Source organism: Schistocerca serialis, chromosome 4 (genome assembly GCF_023864345.2).
Source record: "Schistocerca serialis cubense isolate TAMUIC-IGC-003099 chromosome 4, iqSchSeri2.2, whole genome shotgun sequence".
In the NCBI taxonomy this organism is placed as follows: Eukaryota; Metazoa; Arthropoda; class Insecta; order Orthoptera; family Acrididae; genus Schistocerca; species Schistocerca serialis.
Window position 1 is genome coordinate 738,904,065 of NC_064641.1, and position 27,406 is coordinate 738,931,470.

Genomic DNA, 27,406 nt, shown 5'->3' on the forward strand with positions numbered 1-27,406 from the left:
CACCTCACGGGTGGTTTCTAGAGTATAGATGTAGGTGTAGATGTAAACATAATTATTATTATGCATAACTCCGAGATAGCCTACACAAGTGAGTGTTCGGCTGCTAAAACTTTAATGCCAATACAAGAACGTTTTACGTGAAAAAAATTTGCGATCGGTTTACTCTTGAAAGTTGATGCAAGAGAAAGCCTATTTTTCTCTTGATAAATGCTTTCTCATGGCCCCAATATCCCACTAGTTATTGAAAAGGAAGCAGGACGCACTGTAACTTCGCCATCACCTTTAGCTAACCAACTTTTTAGCTGCTCATCCTCTAACCATTCATTACGAAACGAGACCATTCTTTCCACTTTCTTCTTTCGGGTTTCATTCTGATTGTTGTAACTGTCGTCACTACATTCATTTCCACTGATATTTGTATTTACACTTAATCTACTGAGTATTTAAAATATGAATCGGACTTCGAAAACCTTAAAATCACCGCAATATTGATGATATTTTGCTCTTACGGAGCAGCGAAAGTACGAAACATGGAAATACACCTTCATTCGATTACTACTAAGTACAACTGTCTCTGCAACACCATTAAGAAAAAGATTGTTTCGTTGCTCTCACGTGTATTTTAGTCATTGTCTTAGGCAAGAAAGAATTATATGACTTACTTAAGAACACGAAACTATAGATTATACAATATGATATAGTAAAAGTAAACCAGGGGAGTAGATTCTTCAGATGGTCCCGCATTACTCATTTAGGGAATTGGGACAGTTATAAAGGAGTACGGACAATCGCTGGTGTTACACAACTGAACAAAAATCATGTCTGAGCAACTGCCAAGAAATATAAATTATTTATATATTTCCAAATAGTGTCTCTCGTGAAAACCGACAATTAGTACAACAAATTTGTTGACCAAGGATTTTTATGCAATATACTGTTATTTACCCGCAATAGCGTACGTAGATCTATGCCATTTGATGCTGAAAAGTTTACAGCTTTCTTTCGTGAAATGAACTACATCCTAGAAGAGAAACAAACGCGTGCTTACCTCGCTGAACTGGTAAGACATGTTGTCGTTTGTTGAAAAATATCCTTCTCACAGGTATAAGCTCTCACAAGTCACAGTTTTTTCCGACACCCAAATAAAATCAGATCTTCTATCTTACAATAAAAAATCACCAAATGCCAAAAATAAAAATAATAGTCAAAAAACTCTTCGCTTTGACTACAACAAAATCTATAGTCAGAGATTATTGTGCAAAAGAACACGCCATTCACGGAAACTTAAAGAAAAAAATATTCTGCGATTGCAGTTTAGATTCGTCGTAGACCAAGGAAGTTAGAATATTTGGTAATTTCGAAGAATGATTGCCTCTCGAAGTCGCGTAGTCCAAACGATACATATCGAACGTGCGATCCTAAATCAATAACGCGACTCTGGTGGCGGGCGTTATGATCAATTACTTGTGATCGTCATTTTTATTTGTTTTCCGTCGTTCCCTTAGTTGCTCTAAGTTACACACCTCCGCGAATTAATGGCAAAAAGGGAATTGTTCCCATAGCGTACACATCACATGGACTTTCGCATGATGACAACACCGACAACAAATAAGGTAAGTCGTCTCCTTTGTAATTACAAGTACTGTATTTTTGTAACGCTCTTGTTTTGTCGTTGCTTTAGTGACAACCGTAAACATACAACTCCCGCCACCAGAGTCGCGTGATGGATTTACGATCGCACGTTCGATATGCATCGTTTGGACCACGCGACTTCGAGAGGCAATCATTCTTGGAAATTACCGAATATTTTGAAAAACCAACTCTGTTAAGGGGATTTAATTCTAGCCTTCTTGATTTTTATAACATGTTGTATGTAGAACTCTGGTCTCTGAGCATAAAAATTCATCGTATGTGTTGATTCGTATCGTGAGTATCGATAGCTGTATTATTATTAGGCAAGAAGTTTCCATATTGTGTACTGTGATTAGGGATTATTTACTTATTCCTGGTTATAAACCGTTATTCAATTTCTGTAACAGTGTCTGAAGCAGAGAAATATCAGCTCGCACGATACTACAATACTTCATTAAAAGATGCCACAACATCAGAGTAATCTCTTCCTACAAACAAATTGACAATGTTGATTGGAATACTCTCTTTCAAATTCTGAAGGTGGCAGGGGTAAAATACTGGTAGCGAAAGCCTATTTACAATTTGTACAGAAAGCAGATGGCAGTTATAAGAGTCGAGGGACATGAAAGAGAAGCAGTGGTTGGGAAGGGAATGAGACAGGGTTGTAGCCTATCCCCGATGTTATTCGATCTGTATATTGAGCAAGCAATAAAGGAAACAAAAGTAAAGTTCGGAGGAGGAATTAAAATCCATGGAGAAGAAATAAAAACTTTTGAGGTTCACCGATGACATTGTAATTCTGTCAGAGACAGCAAAGGACTTGGAAGAGCAGTTGAACGGAATGGACAGTGTCTTGATAGGAGGGTATAAGATGAACATCAACAAAAGCAAAACTAGGATAATGGAATGCAGTCTAATTAAGTCGGGTGATGCTGAGGGAATTAGATTAGGAAATGAGACACTTAAAGTAGTAAAGGAGTTATGCTATTTGGGAAGCAAAATAACTGATGATGGTCGAAGTAGATACGATATAAAATGTAGACTGGCAATGGCAAGGAAAGCGTTTCTGAAGAAGAAAAATTTGCTAACATCGAGTGTAGATTTAAGTGTCAGGAAGTCGTTTCTGAAAGTATTTGTATGGAGTGTAGCCATGTATGGAAGTGAAACGTGGACGATAAATAGTTTAGACAAGAAGAGAATAGAAGCTTTCGAAATGTGGTGCTACAGAATAATGCTGAAGATTAGATGGGTAGATCACATAACTAATGAGGAGGTATTGAATAGAACTGGGGAGAAGAGGAGCTTGTGGCACAACTTGACTAGAAGAAGGGATCGGTTGGTAGGACATGTTATGAGACATCAAGGGATCACTAATTTAGTATTGGAGAGCAGCGTGGAGGGTAAAAATGGTAGAGGGAGACCAAGAGATGACTACACTAAGCAGATTCAGAAGGATGTAGGCAGAAGTAGGTAGTGGGAGATGAAGAAGCTTGCACAGGATAGAGTAGCAAGGAGAGCTGCATCAATCCAGTCTCAGGACTCAAGACCACAACAACAACAACAAACAAATTGCGTATTTCACAATCTTAACCCCTGATTTTCTACCTGCGAATGACAACAGAAATGTTTCATTTATTTTGTATCTTTACGTACATCCCGCAGTAAATGGACAAACACTTCCAACGTTTCCCCGAAATACGTTGTCTGTCAGCTTTTACATGGATCTGTCTTGTTGAAACAGAACACCTGTAGAAACCAGAAGTGCAGCTAATCCAATGGAAAACTCGATATGTAATGTCTTTTTGAAGAAATAATATGGCTCATTGCGTGTTTCTGTGAAATTGATTAACAATAGAAAAGCTGGTAGCAATGCGTGGCTTTATGTACCAAGTAAGGGGGCGGGACGAGAATATGAAAACACCTTAAGATATGCATGCATGAACATAAATGCAGATGCTAGCCAAGCCTCTAGTTTGCGCTGTTGTATTTGATCACCAGCAGCACCTGTGCAATGTCCTCAATACATTGCAAGTGTCAGATGTGGTCAGAACAGTGATTTGTGTTGTGAGTGCATTATGTCGGGGCTAAGTGAATTCGAAGTACGCATGTTGTTGGGACTCGTATGGTGGGTGATTCTGTAACCAAGGTAGTAGAAGTGCTTGGTGCTTCAAGAGACATCGTATCGAAGATTTATACTGCATACAGGGAATGAGGAAAGGGTCATTCCATATCAAATCACCCATTAAAAAATAAATTTTACACCCACCTCCTTAGATTTTCATGAAATTTTGCTCAAATGGTTCTAATACCATCCTGACAACACCTGCAATTTTTTTTGCTGTGTCTCTAATAGTTTTTTTTTTATAAATTTTTAAAGTTTTTATGTTTTGCGTTTTCCGAACCTTCGGAAATGGCAAATTTAATTTGTGTTCAAAACTTTAAATTTGCTTATCTTAAAAACTCTTTTAGATAACATCATGAATTTTTGCAGCAAGTTTATTTATTATACATATTTGAAGATAAAAAAGGCTACTATTAAAATATATTAATATATTCTATGAAATATATATATATATATATATATATATTTTTTTTTTTAACGGATGTTTTGTTTTATAAGAATTGCAATATCTAGAGTCTCAGACCTGATAGAATGCTCAAATTTGTTTTAATTTACTCTTAAACATATAGGCTACTTGATAAAACAAAAACAATGATGGCTTTTTAACATGTTTATTAATTATAGTAGATTACATTAGAATTATGTACAAAGATAGTGTACTTTCGACACTTATGTATAACACAACTGATTGCTTGAAACATTGAATTTTTTGAGTAATTTTGTCTTTTTAATAAACATTAATGCTGGTTCAAACTGTTTTTTCCACTTCATCCAAGAGCTTTCAGTTCTTTTGATACAGTCTTTTTTGAAGTAATACATTCTTTCAGTGCCGCTTGATTGAGGTGCGTCTGCTACACAGACTATGTGCTCCAAAGGCACTATGCAAGAATCTTCTCTTTCAGGCCAATAAAATGATGCAGCTGGTCCTGAAGGATGTAGAAATAGAATTTCTGCATCTTCTTCATCATTGAATATTGTTTTTACCAGTCCAAAGTACCAGTTACCATCATAATTTGCAGCCACATATCTATTTACGGATGGTTCAACACGAACCCAAGCAGAAGAAGAATGGAAACAAAAGACTAAGGAGGGTTTTATACTTTCTGTAGGCCTTCTAATCTCAAAGTTGTTTGTTGGAAGTGGTTTGAAGCTATGAAAACTTCTTGTTCCAGGAATGGTACGGGTTGCTGAAAAACGTTTTTCTAGTTTTAACCATAGCAAATCAGCTTCTTTTTTGTCAATAAAGTGAAAATGAATGTTTTCAATATTTTTTTCACAAAACTTGTACACATTGATTGCTGTCATTATTTGTTCTTCGTCTGAAAGCTGTAGACTGTCTTTCCTTAAAATTCTTTTAATAGTTCCTCCTAGGCCATCACAAATTGACTTCCCATGACTTGTTGCAAAAAAAGAGTGTTGGGTCTTCAAATTAAAGTCTCTCAAGTGTTCAGTCAAATTTTTAAAACTGTTTCTATTTTTGTACTGCCCAGCACAATCTTCTGTAAAGTAGTGAACTGAGTCAATGTTAGTATGATGTAATGACAGCCACTTTGTAATTTCTTTTTGTACAAAGTTAACAAAACCAGTGTCATGTTCTTGTTCATCACCAATAAAACAGTGGTTGGAAACAAAAACATTATTTTCCTCATTTCTTAGAAAAACTCCAACTGGGTGTAGAGTTCAACCACCTCTATTCCACTGGTAACTTTGGATCTCATTTTGTATAACAAAGGAATAATTTTCACTGAAATCCATCACAATAATTGCTGTTTTGGGTGGTGGATCTTCTTTCAATCTTTTAAAGGCTGCTGATTGGGATTTTGCTATAAACGAGTGCGGGATGAGCTTTTCCAATGACCTAACCAATAAAGAAATGTAGTCTTCAACACTGATAGACTGTTTGATCATTTCTGCCCTGTCTGTGTTAACCCACTGACTGACTACAATTTCTTCTTCTAAATCATAATCTTCACTTAGTTTTTCAGTTAAGTACTCAGTTAGTGCAGTATTTGCAGGACAGCTGTTGCAATGATGTAGCATGCAGTTTTGGTTTTCCGTGTTGCACACTAGCATCTTAATTAGGTCTTTATAAGATTCTTCAATTTTCACAGCATCCAGTAATAGTTTAACATTCTGGTGGATACTGCATACACATACAGTGTGTGTGCCTGCAGCACCAGAAGGAAACACCATTTAGGTCTCAAGAAACAAAATTTTGAAAATCCTACTTCTACCTCGGGATTCTCCCATTTGAAAGAATAATAGAGTTCTCTCAAGTTACACAAAATGAGTCTTTTTTGCATGTACACATTTTTTTGAACACTTACTTTGTCTTTTGTTCCAGGTAGCACTCTGGAACTTTCATCCTTTTCATAAAAATCTGTTACAAGTCTTACTGTACTTTCAGAAAGAGTTTTACCTTTTTTTGGACCAGGAGTTTCCAAAATACCCATTTCAGATTTTAGCTTTCTAGCTTGCCACACCATGTACTCACTTACATTAAATTCTTTCATCACTTTATTTCGACTCCAAGAATCTGGAGCCAAGGCCAGATTCTGCATTTTTCTAGACCTCCCAACAGATGAAATCTTCTCTTTCATAAAAGAAATCATTACATCAAAATCCTTTGCTTTCTCAACCACACTTGTATCTTCTTCCTCATCATCATAACTCAGTGCATCATATTTTAATGCTTTTGAAACCGCATTTTTTTGCAGTCTTTTCAATACTGCTAACCTTCCTTTTAAAATAAGACCCTTTACTTTGTTCTGGCAAGCCATGAAGCTTTCTCGGTGTTAAACCTAAATTATCAAGAGCAATGTTTGTTTGTACGAGGGATTGATTTCTGGATTCCAATGATTCTAATTCAACCATGACTTCATCATCTGTTTCATTTTCATTGACTTCAACTCTTAATTTTTCCTCACAAAAGTTATGGCATGTTGAGCAAAGCTTTTGTCCAGGTTTTATGCTAATATTTTTTGTCAGTAATTGTTTAGAAAGATCCAAGCCTACACTTCTCACCGATTTTTTGATGGGCTTCTTGTGTTTTTTTAGTGAGTCTACACATGTTGTTTGATACTTTTCAAAAACATTTAAAAAGTAGTAGCTGTGGTGTGAACATATATTCTTAAATTCACACAGATTAATTCCAGATCGTAAGTGGATCAAATATTTTTCTTCCTCACTCAATTCAGATACCGATTGTAACTTTTTTGAAGGTGTGTAGGTTGTTTGGAAACAGTCAGATTTTTTAAATAACCCTACGCTACAGGTTTGAATATCTGACATACTGATTTCACTTTTGGTCTGATTACTGTTCTGGTTACTTTTATAGGATACTGGAAAAAGAATCTCTGTAAACTAAGTAACAGTACTTACTGAAAGTTCGAATAAACTTAATAAAATTCTATCCAAGCACTATTTAACACTGTAATAATTTTTTACTTCAAAACACAGGAGTAACAAAACAAAATCCAAGTGTACATTGTTACTCCAAGAAGACAAAAACTTATTTTCGGTGTCTAAGTCATTTGGTACTTTTTTTTTTTTAATATAGGCCTAATTAATACTATTTTAAAAATTAGATAACTATTAAACAGGTTAAAAAGCCAACATAATTTTTCTTTTATCTAATAGCGTATACAACTAAGAGTATTTTAAAACAAATTTGAGCTTGCTATCAGGTCTGAGACTCTAGATATTACAGTTTTTGTAAAACTAAACATCCGTTAGCTTAAAAAAATAATAATAATAAAAATTAAAAAAAACTTGTAAATTTTTTTTCATTTGGAAGATTTTAATATATCTTTATGGTAATTTTTTTAGCATTTAGATATAATACACAAACTTATTCCAAAATTTCATACTGATATCTTGAGTATTCTTTAATATACAAATTTTTTTAGTTGTGAGGACACATTTAAGTTACAATTTCCGACTGCTGAAACAACGCCAAATCTAAAAACTTTAAAAATTTATTAAAAAAAACTATAAGAGATAGAGCAAAATAATTTTACAAGTGCTTTTAGGATGATAAAAGAAGTAATTGTACCAAGTTTCATCAAAATCTGACATGGTTGGTGTCAAGGCCTGGGTGACTTGACATGGAATGACCCGAAAACCATTATCCACGAAGTCACAATGTGAACAAAAGTGTGTGTTGAGTACTTATGACTGAGTTCATTGCAGAGGTTGTGACAAGAAATAATGGGACGACAACTGCAAAAGTCAATGCAGAACCGAATGTCCCACTCGCGACCCTTTCAGCACTAAAACAACATGAATCAAGCTCCATGCGTAGGAAACTGCAGGGCGAGCTGGAATTCCAAAACCACTCAACTGCAAAATGTGAATAGTGAGGCAACAAGACAACATTGCTCTGAAAACAATCAACGTTACCGAAGGTCAAGGTCGTATCCTTATCTCCAAGAATGGGAGTCAGCGTCCTCTGCTCTGAAACAGTTTTGTTTCAATATTTATTAATCAACTTCTATACACCTGGAAAACTTTCCACTTGAGTTCAGGTATAATCAAGAATGAATAATATAATAATATTACGAAAATATTGTGGCACTAGAAAGTTTCTGTTGTATTTAGTATAAACCAAAACATTTTGGGGGGAGGGAGGGGAGGTGCGAGTGTCCCCTACCCCACCCCCTCACCCCCACCCCTACATGCGGGCGGCCAGCAGCTGCCATTTATAATGCACTACTGGAAACAAGAATTTGCCAGATTTCTCCACACAGTACAGTACTTATAAGTTTTGTTATGCTTGCTGCAGTTCGTCCTGAAGGTCTTTGCTTACCACAAGCAATCTAGGACACAATCTCATTGGCCCCAAGGAAATTCTAAAATTGTTGTGGAAAGCAGAGAACAAAATGATTATTCAAGTAAGTTGATTAGCAGACATACCATCGGGCTTGTCTTGTAAGTATGGTGAACAGATTAGATACACTGGTGTGCAGAACTTGAGATCTTTGGACAGTGTTCTCACACCCTTCCCATCCCCCCTCATTCTCCCCTACCTTCCCCCTCTTCTTCCCCTTCGTCACCCCTTTCTCTAGGCAAATTGTGCATCACTAGGTACCTGAACACCGTAGCAAAAGGATCATCGTGAAGCATCAGGAGCAGTAAAGATCAGCATCAAGCAGAATAAGAGAGGAAAAAACTGACCCATAAATACACACATCAGAAAAAGTTTTGCATCACCCTGGTTCCCTGAACTCCTGAAGATAGACATTGACTGTGGTTATTGCATCACAGACACAGTCCCTTTGACTATTCAGAGATGTCACTGAACCTGCCCAAAGATGTAAACAGCCATGCATGAGCAGCACCTATTAGACGGAGGGGGTCTGACAGTGATCAGTTCCAGTCATTCCACCAGGAAGGAGGTACACAGCTTGTGTTGTGTGTTGTACAGCCACGCCTAGACGGATAAATACCGTGGTTCAGTTGTGTCCACATTGTTACTTTGTGCCAGGAAGGATTCTCAACAAGGGAAGTGCCCAGGTGTCACAGAGAGAACCAAAGTGATGTTGTTTGGTCATGGAGGAGATACAGAGAGACAAGTATTGTTGATGATATGCTTCATTCAGGCCGCCCAAGGGCTACTACTGCAGTGGATGACCGCTACCTACAGATTATGGCTCGGAGGAACCCTGATAACAAAGTCACCATGTTGAATAATGTTTTTTGTGCAGTCACAGGATGTCGTGTTACGACTCAAACTGTGTGCAATAAACTGCATGATGCACAACTTCACTCCCGAAATCCATGTTGAGGCCCATCTTTACAACCACAACACTATGCAGCGCACTACATATGGGCCCAACAACATGCCGAATGGACCACTCAGGATTGGCATCACATTCTCTTCACCCATGAGTGTCACATATTCCTTCAACCAAACAATCGTCGGACACGTGTTTGGAGTCAACCTGGTCAGGCTGAAAGCCTTAGACACACTATCCAGTGAGTGCAGCAAGGTGAAGGTTCCCTGCTGTTTTGGGGTGGCATTATGTGGGGATGATGTACACCACTGGTGGTCATGGAAGGCGCCATAACGGCTGTACAATATGTGTATGCCATCCTCCGACCGATAGTGCAACCATATATTGACAAGGCATTCGTCTTTGTGGATGACAGTTTTCATCCCCATCGCGCATATCTTGTAAATGATTTCCTTCAGGATAATGACATTTCTCGACTAGAGTGGCCAGCATGTTCTCGAGGCATTAAACCTATCTAACATGCCTGGGATAGATTGAAAAGAGCTGTTTATGGATGATGCGACCCACCAACCGCTCTGAGTGATCTACGCCAAATCGCTGTTGAGGAGTGGGACAATCTGGACCAACAGTGACTTGCTGAACTTGTGGATAGTGTGCCATGATGAATACAGGCATGCATCAATGCAAGAGGACGTGCTACTGAGTATTAGAGGTACCGGTATGTACAGCAATCTGGATCACCACCTCTGAAGGTCTCACTGTATGGTGGTATAACATGCAATGTGTGATTTTCATGAGCAATAAAAAGGGCGGTAATGTTGTTTATGTTGATCTCTATTCCAATTTTCTGTACAGGTTCCGGAACTCTTGGAACCGAGGTGATGCAAAACTTTTTTTGATGTGTGTATTAACCCAATCCTCACTCATTATTAATTATTCAATATCCTATGTATTTTTGCAAATACTTATGATTTTTCCTTTTCAGTCATGCAACAGCCCCCGATATGCCAATAGCTGAGGACATACACCTCTTCACTGCACCATCACTTGCTGAGCCGCAGCAACATGCGAATGGGTTACCTGATATTTCAGACCAGGTCACACAACCATTCTCTGCACGAGCACTTTCCGGGCCACAGCTAAGTGGTCCTAGAGTACCGTTATTCGCCACTAGAAATAATTTTACTGACAGTGGATCCAAACATGTAAACATAGGTGTAGGAGTGGACAGTAATTGCTATGTAGTAATGGAAATTGACAGTGTTAAACATAGTGTTAAATGTGGTTTATCTTCCCTGTTTATTTACATAATTTGAGTGTTATGAACTTGCATGATGATGCATTACAGATTATGAAAGACATGCTGAGTCACTGGCGTATGTCAAAGCTGTATTCTATGTGTGTGAGCTTAGTGTGCATGTGATTGATTTGGAGCATTGTATAAATTCATGTGTCCAGACAGTGCCAGAGTCAGCTACTGTCACCCCAATAAGTATTAAACTCATAAAAGTGTAATTTACAGATGGAATGACTAGGTTTTTGTTGCTCACATCTGTTTGTCTGTGATATAGTGTGAATTTAAAGCATATAAGAAACAGTTATTTGTAAGATACTGCAATGTAATGCTGTAGAGAGAGAGAGAAAAAAGAGAATAACAGTTTTGGATGATTTTGAATAATACTGTGTGGAAATATTTAATACTTTAGTAAAATAATATTTTCTTACAAAATTGTTTTAATTTTTCCCCAACTCCATCCTGTTATTAAATGTAATTTAGTAGTTTATAAAGCTGTGCAGTCACTGTAGCTCGATGAATAAGGTGTTTGTTTCCTAAATTCAAGTTTATACAGAAACAGATGTAACAGCATCCTTCCACCAACTTGTTAAGCTAGAGTGACAATACATTTTAGGTCCATCTGTTTGACATTGTGCATTTAAATAATTATGTTTATAACAGGGTTCAGGCTACGAAATAAGCATGTCACTCTTAAACACTTGAGGTAGCCAATGAAAGCTGTTTGAAATACCACTTAAAAATGGTATCAGTTCCTTAGGAAACACATAATAATAAAATGTATTTAAACTATGAAGTCTTTCTGTGATTTCATTAAACATTTCAAACATCAGCTTACATACATTTTTAGATTTAACCAAATCAAACAGGTGGTATGGATTAGAACTCCCATCATCATTCTTTTGTTCAATTCGTAGTTTCCAAATTGAAGCATCATGACATATTCAGGAATAATTAGCTCCAGAATCTTCAGATCATCTAGATTGGGTAGATTTCCTGAATACACCAACCCATCATGCAGTCACCAGTCTCCTTTAGTAGTGAGGTAATGAATGTGTTCAAAATATGAACAGATACATCAGTTCTCAGAACTTTTAGCACTGTACATATTCACTGTCATCACTTAAATTAACAATTAGTAACCATTTACAGCAATACATGCGATGACATGTGACAGCAATAAATTGGCTGTAGAATCCCATGTGTTTTTTTCCTCTATACCTGAAAGTGAAGATGATATTTTACCACAAATTTTCTTAAACAAGTTGCAGACATTGTGATGAATAGTACTCGGTAATGGAGGCTGAAGCAAAATATTCTCCCAGTCGCATAAAAACTCTCGACCTGCCAGCATTTTCATTTGGTAAGTCACATCATCTTTGTTTTTAGATATAAAAACTCTAGAAGGGTGAACATGTCAAAACGCACAGCAGCAGCAGTGCTGCTCTCATCCTCAGTGCAGCCATTATGTAAGTATTATTGAGGTTGCTGGTATTAGAATACGATCATAAATATGTGGTAGTGCATTTTCTTTTCTTCTTCACACAAGTGAGTCGAAGACCTCTACACAAGAACATCCACTGAATGTGAAAATAATGTCATTTAATACAACATACACTTTTTTGTATTGTATTGTGTGGAAGTGGGGACCTAGAAACGACAGAGCTTGGCTTTGTCCCCACCTTAGCCCTCAGTGGTTCACAACCCCACAACAGGCTACAGCAGTCTACTCACCCCACCGCCACCCCACACCGAATTCAGGGTATTGTGCAGTTCAGCCCCCAGTGGAGTAAGTTTAAAACAAACAGCATATAGACAAAACATAATCGTTGAAGTATGTAAAGCCATTCAACAGAAATTTCCATTGGTAAGGTTAGGGCATTTGGAACAAGATCATGCTCTCAGAGAAATGTTTAAACCAGCTACTGAATCTCTTGATTGATTTTTGAAGGTGATAAAAGAAGATCTCATTACTGATTTCATTGAGACACGCAGTGATGCTAAAATAGATAAAATATGTGGAGTCAGCAGAGGAAAATCATATACTCTGGGCATGCATCCTATTTGTTTATCCAAGCACAAAATATTTATTGCTGCTATAGAATTTGAAATAACACCAGGTTTACTTTATTCAATACTCTTAAGAACTCAAAAACATGAGAATTGTTTACCAAAAGAACCAGAAATGTATGGTGAATACTATACGCGACTGACGCACATAAGAAAGCCAATGTGAAACCAAAAAGCCCAAGTGCTGTGAAATATAAAACCACTACTAAACTGAAACTAGATATTAGACACAGCGTCAATGATGGTGTTGACATTCAGCGTAAAAGAATGAACGATCTATCTCTGCACTACATGTGCTATGACAACCCCAAAGAAATCATCGACAGCCACTGGGAATATGGCTGACATGAATAAATTCGTATTAATCATTTCGGTGCTTAGAAAAATTGCATCATCAAATAATTTTGAGAAAATAGTACGAGAACTCCACAAACCAGTGCGCAAAATACTCTCACATAGATGTGCTGTATTTTGAAGCTTGGACAACTTACAGCAAGTGTATCTTGCAGATAAGGAGCAATATTAATGAGGAAATAAAGGTTTCAAATATATTTCAATGGTTATTGATATGAATTCCAAGTTCACCTGGACAGTACCTGTAAAAAGAAAATTGGGGAAGGAAACTGGGTCTCTGAACATTTACTGCAGTTGGAGATGAATCATTGCCCTGACTAAATTCAAACCTATTATAGTGGCAAATTTTATAATAAGTATTTCAAGACAGTAATGGAGCAGTGCGGAATAAACAACTACTCAAAATACACCTACATGAAAGTGAGTATTCTGGGATGATTGAACAGAATGATAAAAAACCATATGTGGATGCATTTCAAGCTTTGAAGATCATACAAATGCTTGTACATTAGATTAGATTAGATTAGTTTTTCGTTCCATAGATCCATGCTGAGGAGATCCTCATGGATGTGGAACACGTCAAACTTTTTTTTTTTTTTAGCTGAAATAACAATACTAATAGTATGAATATATACAATACATCATTTGTTTCTATTAAAAAATTCGTCAATGTAGTAGAAGGAGTTGGCCACTAGTAAGTCTTTCAGGCTCCTTTTAAATTGATCTTTATTTGTAACTAAATTTTTTATGTTTGCTCGCAAATTATTGAAGATGAGTGTTCCTGAGTAGTGGACCCCTATTTGAACTAAAGTAAGTGCTTTTAAGTCTTTGTGCAGATCATTTTTGTTCCTGGTATTGTATGTATGAACTGAGCTGTTTGTTGGAAAAAGAGATATATTATTTAGGACAAATTTCATTAAGGAGTAAATATACTGAGAGGCAGTGGTTAGTATACCCAGTTCTTTGAAGAGGTTTCTAAATGACATCCATGAATTTACTCCACAAATAATACGTATTACACGCTTTTGGACTCTGAAAATTTTTGTTTGACTTGAAGAGTTACCCCAAAATATTATACCATATGACATTATGGAATGAAAGTAGGCAAAGTATGCAAGCTTTTTCACTTTTATGTCGTCTATGTCTACTAACACTCGATTTGCAAATATCGATTTGTTAAGGCGTTTCTGCAGTTCTGTGGCGTGCTCCTTCCAACTGAATTTATTATCAAGTTGTAATCCCAGGAATTTAAGACTGTCAACCTCTTCTATCTGCTCTCCTTCATACTTTATGTATATGCTGGGTGGAAACCTCTTACAGGTTCTGAATTGCATGTAGTGAGTCTTTTCAAAGTTTAATGTCAATGAGTTGGCTTTAAACCATTTATTAATATCCATGAAAATATCATTAGCAGATCTTTCTAGAACTACACTCGACATACTATTTATTGCAATACTTGTGTCATCTGCAAAAAAAACGAACTCTGCTTCTGGCAGTGTAACTGATGAGAGATAATTAATGTACACAAGAAAAAGCAATGGCCCTAAGATGGATCCTTGTGGGATACCACATGTAATTTCTTCCCATTCTGATGATGACTGATGACTTAATTCACTAGTCCCTTGTACTGCAACCCTTTGTTTCCTGTTAGCTAGGTATGACTTGAACCATTTTGCAGCACTGCCCGTGACACCATAGAATTCTAATTTATTTAAAAGGATGTTGTGGTTCACACAATCAAATGTCTTTGACAAATCACAGAAAATACCTGCTGCTTGTAATTTGTTATTTAATGAACTAAGTACATTTTCACTGTAGGTGTAAATAGCCTTCTCGATATCAGAACCCTTCAGAAATCCAAACTGTGTTCTTGATAATATGTTATTTGTGGTCAGATGGTTGAGAAGCTGCTTGTACATAACTTTTTCTAAAATTTTTGAGAATGCTGGCAAAAGTGAAATCGGTCTGTAGTTTGATGGTATCTCTTTATCCCCTTTCTTGAATAGAGGCTTAACATCTGCATATTTTAGCCAGTCAGGAAATGTCCCAGTTATAACTGACTGGTTACACAAGTAACTTAGAATTGTACTAAACTCACAAGAACAAGCCTTAATTAACTTTGTTGATATTTCTTCATAAAAGATTTTATTATGGAAGTTATTTCTTTTGGTGAAGTGAGTGACATATTCATGTAGCTGAAGTTATTTGTAAAGGCTAGTTTCAGATATTCAAGGCCATTATTTACTGATCCTGACAATCCCATTCTATTGGTAATGGATATAAAGTACTTGTTAAATAGATTTGCCATACTATGCCCATCGGTTACTAATGTGTCACGTACCCTTAATGCTATTTGCTCCTATTCCTTTCTGGTTCTGGTTCTACCAGTCTCCTCTTTCACCATATCCCATATTGTTTTTATTTTGTTCCCTGATATTGCTATCTTTTTCTCGTAGTGCATTTGTTTAGATGTCTGAATTACTTTTTTTAATATTTTTCAGTATACCTTGTATTTAGCTAAATCATCAGTATTGGAGCTATTCTTGGTCAACAGATACATTTTCCTTTTTATCTTACAGGAAATCTTTATTCCTTCTGTAATCCACGGTTTTATTATAGACTTCTGTTCAATTTGAGTAACTTTTAGAGGAAAATAGATTTCAAACATGGTACTGACATTGTTCATGAATGTATTATATTTTTCATTCATGTCATGGGCACTATAAACATCTTTCCAGTTCATATCTTTGAGCAGTTTTCTAAAACAATCAATTTTTGGTTGACTGACTACTCTCCTGTACTCCAACTTAGCAGTCTTGATAATCTGCTTAGAATTTACATCTAAAACAAGGAGCTGCATGTCATGATCTGATAGTCCATTTATTACAGGTTTTATGATATGATTTTGTTCCTTTGATTTGTCTATAAAAATGTTATCAATGGCTGTCAATCAAAAATAATTGGACTGTATAACCATAATTAGGGCTGGTTCAACAACATATTTCCACACAAATAGTTTATAATTTGGCATTCCGCCCCTCCTTCCTTTTCCCCTATACACTTTCTTGTGTCAGTTTTCACTACTGATGGTGAACCACACTGTACATAAATCTTGCACTTGAGTGCAAATGGTGCCCCTCTTACCTTGGTATCCCAAGCAACCATTGCTAATGATGATATGACTCATAAAGAAATTCTGTGGCTGTGATGCCTCCAGCATCCCTCTCGACTTGTGTCACTTGAGCCTGAAACTGGCCCAGAGTGCACTGACCATCCCACAAAGAAAACAAAACCTCTTGATGTCTGTGATAATGATCTTCTAAGCACAGTATACAATTGTATTCAAATGGTGGTCCATGCGAACAGAAATTTAATGTTGGTGATTTGGTATGTATTTCAAAGTATAAGATGGTGTTTAAGAAATCTTACCTATCAGACTGATCAACAGAGATATTTACAATTACCAAAGAGTAGTGAACAAGCCCTAGAATATAAGGGCGGAAAAGATGAAGAAATTGCTGGGAGTTTTCACACAAAAGAATTACAGGGAAGCTCTGTGCTAGATGTGTTTCTTGTAGAGTGTGTCAAACACATCAACGGATCAGGGCTATAGTTAAATGGTTTGGTTTCCGATCGTGGCACAACAATTGATTGCATGCTCATGATCTGGTATATAACAAATCTCAAACCATGCAGTAGCATAACACAAGTGGTAGGAAGCACATCTGGGGTGGTAGCAGTATTCTCGATAAGATGTCAGTAGAACTGTATATTCGTCCATATAACTACCGTCGACTGGGCACATAGCTTGAAGAGTGACTAGCACATGGTGGTAAGGGGATTAATCTGTTGGATGAGGCATGCAAGGAGCATGATAGTGTTACAGGAAACTTATGACACTTGGCTGCAGTAGAACAATTTATTAATTGGTACTGGTTTTTGTCACTGAACATAATCTGGCAGCTGACTCAACATCAGAAAGTGGAAATAACAACAAAACCTCATCTGCAAAATGTTGTAAAAAACGAAATACAAAAACATCCAAAAAATTGTTTACTGCAAGTCAGATGTCAATCATGTTGACACACAATTGTATTAATTGTCAGTTTCATGAGCAATAATATAGAAGGACAAAAGTTTTCATACACCAACAATCTTTATCATGCACACACAACAGGAAACTGGCCATATGTAGTCAGGTCATAGCATGAGAAGCGAAAACACTTGTAACCTGAAAGACAACACCAAGAATATGCCCAGTCGGTATACATCATGACATAAAAACTAACATAATTGCAACAATTACAGTATAGTCTCAAGTAAAAGATGTACGCAAACCATGAGCATCAGTTGTCTAAAGCAGTTAGCATCTTCTTTTTTTGGTGTCTGTTTAGTAAGCATTACATAACAATAATGTAAATAAAGTGACTTATGACAAGGGACAATGTATAAATCAATGTATCACATGTCCCACGGCACAGGGACTCAGAAAGAAATAATTATGATTTCATGTCCATATGTGTGGCTAAAATAATGTAGCACATGCATCTTACTTTTTGTCAAACAGGAATTACATGGAATACTCAGAGGGATCAATATGCAATACCCATATGAGTGAGATCAATATGAAACATGAGAACAAATGATTAATGATCTTACAGAAGTTGTTCAAATCCAAGGAAGAGTCAGGTACATCAGATTTAGGCAATTAAACATGGTATGGAATGTGATTAACTAAGTGACCAATTAATGGATATATATAAAACATAAAAACAGTTTTCAGCTACTAAAAGCTATTGACACTGTTACATAACTATTCACAGGAGATACTGAGGTATCTCGATTCCAATAAACCATACAGCTGCAACAAAGCAGTAATATAACATCTCATATTTTAAAGGATGGAGATCAGTGGGTAATATAACTCATCAGTATGAACCATATATAGTGGCATCATGAATAACAACAAAATTATCAAGAAATATAGAGTGGGTATTATACACAAACAATATCAGACAAGTTTAAATAGTCACAGAGCAGTCCTGTAAAAAGGGTCGTACAATATCTCAAATGTTTCTGGGGGGAGGGGAGCAGACTGATACAAATTAATAATGTGAAACATGTACGTAAGTAGCAGAGTAAAACAATAAAATTATCAAAAAATACATAAAGGATGATTCATATACATGGCAATGGACCAGCCGGCTCAGCAGCTATCACAATTGCAAAGCAGTGGTCTATCAAGATGGTATAATGTCACAATGCCTTAACATAAAGGTCCAAAAAAGAACACCAATATCCACTGAAGAGCCAAAGAAACTGGTACACCTGCCTAATATTGTGTAGGGCTCCAGATAGCATGCATAAGTGCCGCAGCACAATGTGGGATGGTCTTGACTAATGTCTGAAGTAGTGCTGGAGGGAATTGACACCAAAATACAGCAGGGCTCTCCATAAATCTGTAAGAGTATGAGGGGGTGGAGAGCTCTTCTGAACAGCACGTTGCAAGGCATCCCAGATATGCTCAATAAAGTTCATATCTGGGGAGTTTGGAAGCCAGTGAAAGTGCTTAAACTCAGAAGAGAGTTCCTTTACCAACTCTGTAGCAATTCTGGATGTGTGGTGTGTCACACTGTCCTGCTGAAATTGCCCTAGTCTATCAGAATGCACAATGGACATGAACAGATGCATGTGATCAGATAGGATGCTTACATACGTATCACCTGTCAGAGTCGTATCTAGACATATCAGGGGTCCGATACACCTGTCAGAGTCGTATCTAGAGATATCAGGGGTCCGATATCACTCCAACTGCACATGTCGCATACCATTACAGAGCCTCCAAAGCTTGAATGGCACGCAGGGTCCATGTATACAATTTGAAATGATACTCCTCCGATCAGGCAACATGTTTCCAGTCATCAAGAGTCCATCGTCAGTGTTGATGGGCCCAGGAGAGGCGTAATGCTTTGTGACTTGTAGTCATCAAGGGTACACAAGTGGTCCTTCAGCTCCAAAAGCCCATATTGATGATGTTTCGTTGAATGATTTGCATGATGACACTTGTTGATGGCCCGGCATTGAAATCTGCAACTATTTGTCGAAGGATTACACTTCTGTCACATTGAACGATTCTCTTCAGTCATCATTAGTACCGTTCTTGCAGGATCTTTTTCTGGCCACAGCAATGTCAGAGATTTGATGTTTTACCAGATTCCTGATATTCATGGTACACTCATGAAATGGTCATAAGGGAAAATCCCCACTTCATCACTACCTTGGAGATGCTGTGCCCCATCACTCGTGTGCTGACTATAAAATCACATTCAAACTCACTTAAATCTTGATAACCTGCCATGATAGTAACAATAACTGATCTAACAACTGTGCCATATACTTGTTGCCTTGTATAGGCATTGCTGACTGTAACACCGTATTCTGCCTGTTTACATATCTTTATATTTGAATACGCATGCCTATACCAGATTCTTTGATGCTTTGGTGTAAAAACAAGGGAAAGTAAACAAGTAGAAATACATTTAAACATGTACCATCTACATTATAAGCAAATTAAAGTAAGAAGGCTAAAGATATGAATGAACATGATTATGGGGAGGGGTTAAAAAGTTCAAGAGTGAGGAGGCAAACAGGTGGCTCTGTAATGGTTATTGTACTTAGAAAGAAACTGAAGCTTACTGATACAAAAATTTTTATTAACATAGCCATTCTAAAAGACCAATCAATAAATTCAAGAAGGTGTGTGCAGTAATTATTTTTACTTAATATATTACCTAACACATCCAATTATTACCTATGAGGGGCTAATCATCCATACACTACAGAGTGTGATGTATCTAAAAGCCATTGACGAAACAACAAGTGTCAAGGCATTTCTATAACTTCAACAAAATTATTTAAGTAATTTTTATTTTTCGAATCAGTTTGCTCATTTAAGATCATAACCGAGTGTGCAACCACGTTAAAAATATTTCTGTCTCCTCTAACAGATTCATTCCTACTTCTTTGTTAGAATCAGAACCAGAATTTTTATTATCCCGTAACATACAAACTCAAATCACAGATCTGATGCACTGGGGACTCGTCAACAATACATTTACATTACAATTACAATTTTTATATACAGTATTACAAAAACAATATATCAACACTCAAGTTTACATGTATTGCATAGCAATATATAACAACAGCATTTATGTAGTGAACATATTTTTACAATCATTTATTTGACACAAAACTGCTAAGCTTCATTTACAGGTGATGTTTCCTTGCTCAGACTTCCACATAATCATACATAAATTCTTCTACGGAGTAATAATATTTCTCCACTAATAACTTGTGCAGCTTTGGTTTCACTTGCCCTAGCTCCATGCTGTTTATTTGTTTCTTTTTTAGCATGTTATAGATTTTCATGTCCATGTATTCTGGGGTTTGTGCATATAACTTTAAGCTGTGAGTAGGAAGCATGAAGTTTGTCTTATTCCTAGTGCTATATTGATGCTTAAAATTGTTGTCTGTGAATAATGTAGGGTTACTGTATACAACAATAATCAGTTCATAGATGTACAAACGGGGGCACTTAATATTTTTAGATTTCTTAACAGTGGGCGACAAGATTCTTTTGGTCTTGCATTACACATATTTCTAACAATTGATTTTTGTAATTTTAATATCCTAATGATTTTGCTTGTATTGCCCCAAAAGATAATGCCATACCTTATAAAAGCTTCAAAATAGCAATGGTGAACTACTTTTCTTGTCTCCACGCTAGTTGAATATCACAAAATCTTCGTAGCAAAGGTCAGGCTGTTTAACTTATTTGCTAAGTATTCTATATGTGAAGACCAGGATAAAGTTTGGTCCAAATGTATTCCTAAAAATTTAACACAATCTGATTCTTTCAGTTCCTGGTTTCTGCAGGTGATATGAATTTCATTTATCATAGAGTTTTTAGTTTTAAACTGTAATAAATGTGTTTTTCCAATATTCAGTTTTAACCCATTTAGTTGGAACCAGTTTTCTAAACTGTCTAGTAGATTTGTGACAGTTGAGGGAATTTGTTCTGAGTGATTGCTTTCAATTAGGGCAGACATTTCGTCAAGTAATAAAACTGAGTGTGGATTTATGTTTAGTGGCAAGTTATTTATGTAAAGTAAGAATAAAATTGGACCCAGAATTGAGCCTTGTGGAACGCCTTGTGAAATAATCATCCATTCAGAGAAAAAATTTCCCATGCTTGATGATATAACTATTCTTTGTCTTCTCTTTGTGAGGTATGGCCTGAGCCACTCTAAACCACGATCTCCATTTCCGCATTTTTCCATTTTATACAGGAGCAATTGATGGTCTACACAATCAAATGCTTTTATTAGATCACAGAACACTCCTGCAACTTTGCTAGACTTGTCTAAGGCAGAACAAATTTTTTCACAAACTCGTTTTGGTGTCTATTGTATTTTTGCCTTTCTGAAAGCCGTATTGATTATCTGACAGTATGTTTGATTTTTCTAGAAAGTTTTTGACTTGCATTGCTGCCACTTTTTCAAATATTTTTGAGAAAATTGGGAGAATAGAGATTGTGTGGTAATTCTCCATATCTTCTCTTGAGCCTTTTTTGAACAAAGGTTTTACCTCCGCATGCTGCAGGGTGTCTGGAAAGTGGCCTTTTTTGAGTGATTTATTGATGATTGAGCAAAGGGGGTGAGCTATTATCCTGGCAGCTGATGTAACTACTTTAGTAGGTGTGCCATCCCACCCTGTGGAATTTTTGTTTTTAAGCTGCAGTGTAGTGTTCTCTACATCTCTGGATGAAATTTTTAAAAATTTGTTAAAGTATTCTTCCACCTTCTGACCTAATTGTACTTTTTCGGTATAACCATCTACATCTGAAACTGATTTTGATACATTTTTAAAAAATTGTTAAAAGATTCTGAAATCAGAGCAGGATTTGTTATGATTTTATTTGCCACCTTAATTTTGGAGATAGCTTTGCTGTTAGTTCTCATCCCCAGTTCTGATTTTACGACAGACCAGACTGCCTTTGATTTGTTTTCATGAGCCAAGATGTATTTATTATTTACCATTTCTTTTGCACCTTTCACTACCCTTTTAAATAAGCCTTTATACCATTTGACATAATTTATGAAAACAGGGTCTTTGTTGTATTTCAACTCCTTGTACAGTTGTCTTTTCTTCCAACTGGATATTTTTATTCCGGCGATGATCCAATTTACCTTATTTGACACCTTTGTGTGGAATACTTTAAGTGGAAATATATTACATTAAATACATGTAAGAAACTTTCTAGAAACCTGTTAAATTGTACAGAGATTGCAGTAACTTGCCACTCCACCTCTTCTAATTTAGAGCAGAAAAATTTCTTCTGCTATAAGTATTTTTAGTGCTTGGTTCATTTTCATTTTCTATTTCTATGAACAAAGCAGAGTGGTCTGAGAGTCCTAATTCCACACATAACTTCTTTGCATCATCAAATTAATAATTTATTAAAATGTTATCAATACAGCTTCCTGTGTTTTCATTTTCTCTCGTGATTTCCATGAAGTTTACCTTGAAACCAAATTTTTGGATTAAGTCCATAAACTTTATTGAGGCATTTGTTTGATTTAATAAATTTATATTGAAATCAGCTGCTATTAATACCTTTTTCTTTTTCTAATTGATGACTTTCTCTAAAATATTTTTTCATTTTGGTAAAAATAATTTTGTTATCTCTACACCTGGGATTCTATATAAAGAAACAATAATAATATTTTGTGTTTGCAATTCAACTGAGCAGCTTTCAAATACTCCTTCTTCATTTAGAAAATTGAAATTGTCTTTTACTTTATACTCTACAGAGTTATTTAGAAGTGTGCATGAGCCCCCAAGAGTACTATTTGTTCTACAGAAACTTGAGGCTGCATTGAAGTTTTTTAACTTATCTAAATTTTGATACTATCTTTTGTAAGCCAATACTCATTTAAACAAACAATTTTAATATTTTTACATTCTGAGAGTAAAATTTGTAGTTTATCAATTTTATTCATTCTTTCATTTTGATTGGTTGTAACCATGCCATTTATGTTAAAGTGCATTAAAAAAGTGCTGTTTTTTGGCTAAGGTTTCAAGAATAGCTTTCTTTATAGGATTTTTACACTCCTATTCTTTTTTTCCGTATTTACAGTTTTTGTTGGAAATGTTTTGGAATCAGTATAATCATGAATAAAAACATTCCTTACCTTTGTATTTGCCTAGGCTCATTGTCACTAAAAAAATCCTTTAAGTGCAATGGTTGTTCGATTTTTCTATTTGGGAGTTGAGTGGTCGTTGCTGTTGTACTGGTGGATTGATTTCTGCTGCTGGGCTAGCTGTTGATGGTGGGATGGTTTCTCCTGCTGGGTGTCAAATGGTTGTTGCTATCATACTGGCTGTCAGTGGTGGATTGGTTTCTGCTGCTGGGCTGGCTGTTGAAGGTGGGATGGTTTCTCCTGCTGCATCAGTACATAATATGTCTTCAAGTTGGTGAGAGTGATCTGCTTCTGCTAACAAGATTGTAGTTTTTGGTTTAAACCAATCAGTAATTCATGTTTTTCTGGTGATTTTTAAGCTTGACGTATGTGTCCTCATGACACAGGTACTGGTAAATAGTTTTTCTGCTAAAAGTTCTTTTCCTAATTTATTTAAATGGAGTCCATGAGCTGTCAAAAACCTTTGACCTAAGCCATGTATGTCAATAACTTCTACATTCTGGAAGTCAGAACATATTTCAGAGATTTTTTTGTTAGCAGCACAAATTTCACTGTTTACACATGACCAGATAGGCAAATCATAACGAGGTGATATGTTTACAACACAAATATTGGTGTGTATTACTTTGTTTAACCAGTTCTTCAGTCCTTTTATTAATTTGTTTGTTTTGTTCCAATAAACATCATTTCAGCCATCTAAAATTATGACAAAATCATCTTTATTTAAGTTGGATATATGAGCAGAATTTGTTTCTTCTGCTATCTCACGAAACAGCGCTCCTGGTCTGACAAATCCTGATATCTTTAAATTATATTTTTCTGTCAACAGTGCAGAAATTCCATGCCCGTAGCTTTCACCTAACACACGAAGATCGTTTTTTGCTTTTTTTTTGCACTCGATGTTATGGAAAAATGTATTTGCCCAGAAGCCATGTTATGTTTCTCCACATTTCCTACAGGTAATATCTTCCCTAGTGTTAGACATTATTACACATTGTCCACTATTGTTTACACTGGTAGGCTTACTAGTATGTCTGTTTGATTTTCTTTTGGCTGTTATTTTCACTTGTAACTTGTAAGTGTGAGTGTTTTTTTTTTTTTTTTTTTTTTTTTTTTTTTTTTTTTTTTTTTTTTTTTTTTAAATACACTTTTGACTATTATTTCCTGCTGATGCATTGTAACCAATTGTGTACATGAGTTTTTTACCTGCTTCAGTTTTCTGTATCATGTTTAAACCTGGTAATTTGCTTTGGATGTTACTTGAAGCTGCTGCTTGTATCTCGTGGTTTTCATCTCGAAGATTACTGATATCTCACCAAAGAATATCTATTACTAGCTGTGTAGATTTAGATTTGTGTAACATTTCCATTTGATCATTTATACTACTCAAAAAATGTTTGCGAGTTTTTACGTGTGCCCTTAGAGCTGATGTATTATTCGTATAGGAGTGTTCTTTAAACCTTATTCTCATAGGTGGTAATTGAGTGTGGTAGGTAATTATATCAATTAAAAATTAATTACATCAATTAAAAATTAATGCATCACATCTGTGCTTGGATTTATTAATTGGTCTCTTAGAATTACTATGTTTACAAAAATTATTGTATCAATAAGTTTCAGTTTCTTCCTAATTACCAAAACCATTATAGAGCTATCTGCTCCTCATACCCAGCACAAGTCCCCTCCCCTGATTTGTTTCCCCCTCACTCTTGAACATTTTAACCCCTCCTCAGAACAAAGTCTGTTAATATCTTTAGCCTTCTTAATTCAGTTTTCTTATAATGTAAGACGGAACATGTTCAAAGGTAATTCTATTTGTCTTTTTTCCTTTTTTATATTGGTGTTCCTTTTTGGGCTTTATGTTAAGGCATTGAGACATTATAGCATTTTGATGGATCACTGATTTGCAAGTGTGATAACTGCTATACAGCTGGTACATTAGCATGAATGTGTGATTATTTAGGCTTGTCTGTTATGGTGTATGCATATTACCCTCTTTGTATTTCTTGATAATTATTGTTGTTATTGACACATTTGCACATAGTTCATACTGATGATTTATGTTACATATTCATCTCCCTCCTTTTAAATATAAAATGTTATATTACTGCTTTGTTGTAGCTGGAGGTCAGGTGTCTCGATCTGTGCTGCAGATAGATATCTAAGAGTGTCAGTAGGGTGTAGTGACTGAAAACTGCTTTTATATTTTTTAATATTTTTAATTTATCCATTTTTTTTATTGGTCATACACTTAATCCTATTCAATACAATTTTTAATTGCCTAAGCCTGATGATGGTGATTCTTCCTTGGTTTTGGGTAACTTTTATAAGCTCATTAGCTATTCGTGTGATGTTCAAACTTATCTCACATGTTGGGGTATTGTGTATTGATCCCTCTGAGGAAATGTATATTATGTAATTCCTGTTTCATTACAAGTCAGTTGGTTCAGACACACATGTGGAGTTGTGGACATGAAATACTGTAATGTTTTTATTGATAGGTCTTTTGCATGCTATCAGTAAGGTACCTTTTATTAAGTTATTGAGTTGTAACACTGTGCACCTTCTACCATTCAATCCAGGTTTTCTAAATTCCAAGTGGATGTAGCTTCTCGGTAATATCCTAGGAACCTGAATCATAATAATTTGTTTTTGTGTCCCTGTCTCTTGGTACAAAAGATACATTGATTTATACATTGTACCTAGAATTTGGCAGTCTTGTTTTAATTTTGGTTCAAACATTTTTGTCATAGGTTACTTTATTTACAATACTGCCATGTAATGCTTCTTAAACAAGCTGCAAAAAGAAATAACAACACTGTTGCAAGTCTGTTGTGTGCAAGGCTTACAGTTTAATTTCGTGTTCTTCTTGTGGAAGAATTTCCTTCAGGCTCCTTCATTCACTGCACTTCATTTTCTTATTTAGAATGCTTCCAAATTACAGGAATCACAAGAAACACAAAAAAAAGAATTAACACAACTGCAGGGGCAATTTGTTGACTGAAACTAAGAGCTGGAATCTAACCCTAAATAACGAAAAGTGTGAGGTCATCCACATGAGTGCTAAAAGGAACTCATTAAACTTCAGTTACATGATAAATCAGTCTAATCTAAAAGCTGTAAATTCAACTAAATACCTAGGTATTACCGAGCGAGATGGCACAGTAGTTAGACACTGGACTCACATTCGGAAGGACGATGGTTCAATCCCGCGTCCGGCCATCCTGATTTAGGTTTTCCATGATTTCCCTCAATCACTCCAGGCAAATGCTGGGATGGCTACTCTGAAAGGGCACAGATGACTTCCTTCCCCATCTGTACCCAATCCAATGAGACCAATGACCTCGCTGTCTGGTCTACTTCCCCAAACGACACAACCCCAACCTAGGTATTACAATTACGAAAAACTTAAATTGGAAAGAACACATAGAAAATGTTGTGGGGAAGGCTAACCAAAGACTGCGTTTTATTGTCAGGACACTTAGAAAATGTAACAGATCTACTAAAGAGACTGCCTACACAACACTTGTCTGTCCTCTTTTAGAATACTGCTGCGCGGTGTGGGATCCTTACCAGGTAGGACTGACGGAGTACATAGAAAAAGTTCAAAGAAAGGCAGCACATTTTGTATTATCGTGAAATATGGGAGAGAGTGTCACAGAAATGATACAGGATTTGGGCTGGAAATCATTAAAAGAAAGATTTTTTTCGTTGCGACGGAACCTTCTCACGAAATTCCAATAACCAACTTTCTCCTCCGAATGCGAAAATATTTTGTTGACACCGACCTACATAGGGCAGAATGATCACCATGATAAAATAAGGGAAATCAGAGCTCATACAGAAAGATATAGGTGTTCATTCTTTCCGCGCACTATATGAGATTGGACTAATAGAGAATTGTGAAGGTGGTTCAATGAACCCTCTGCCAGGC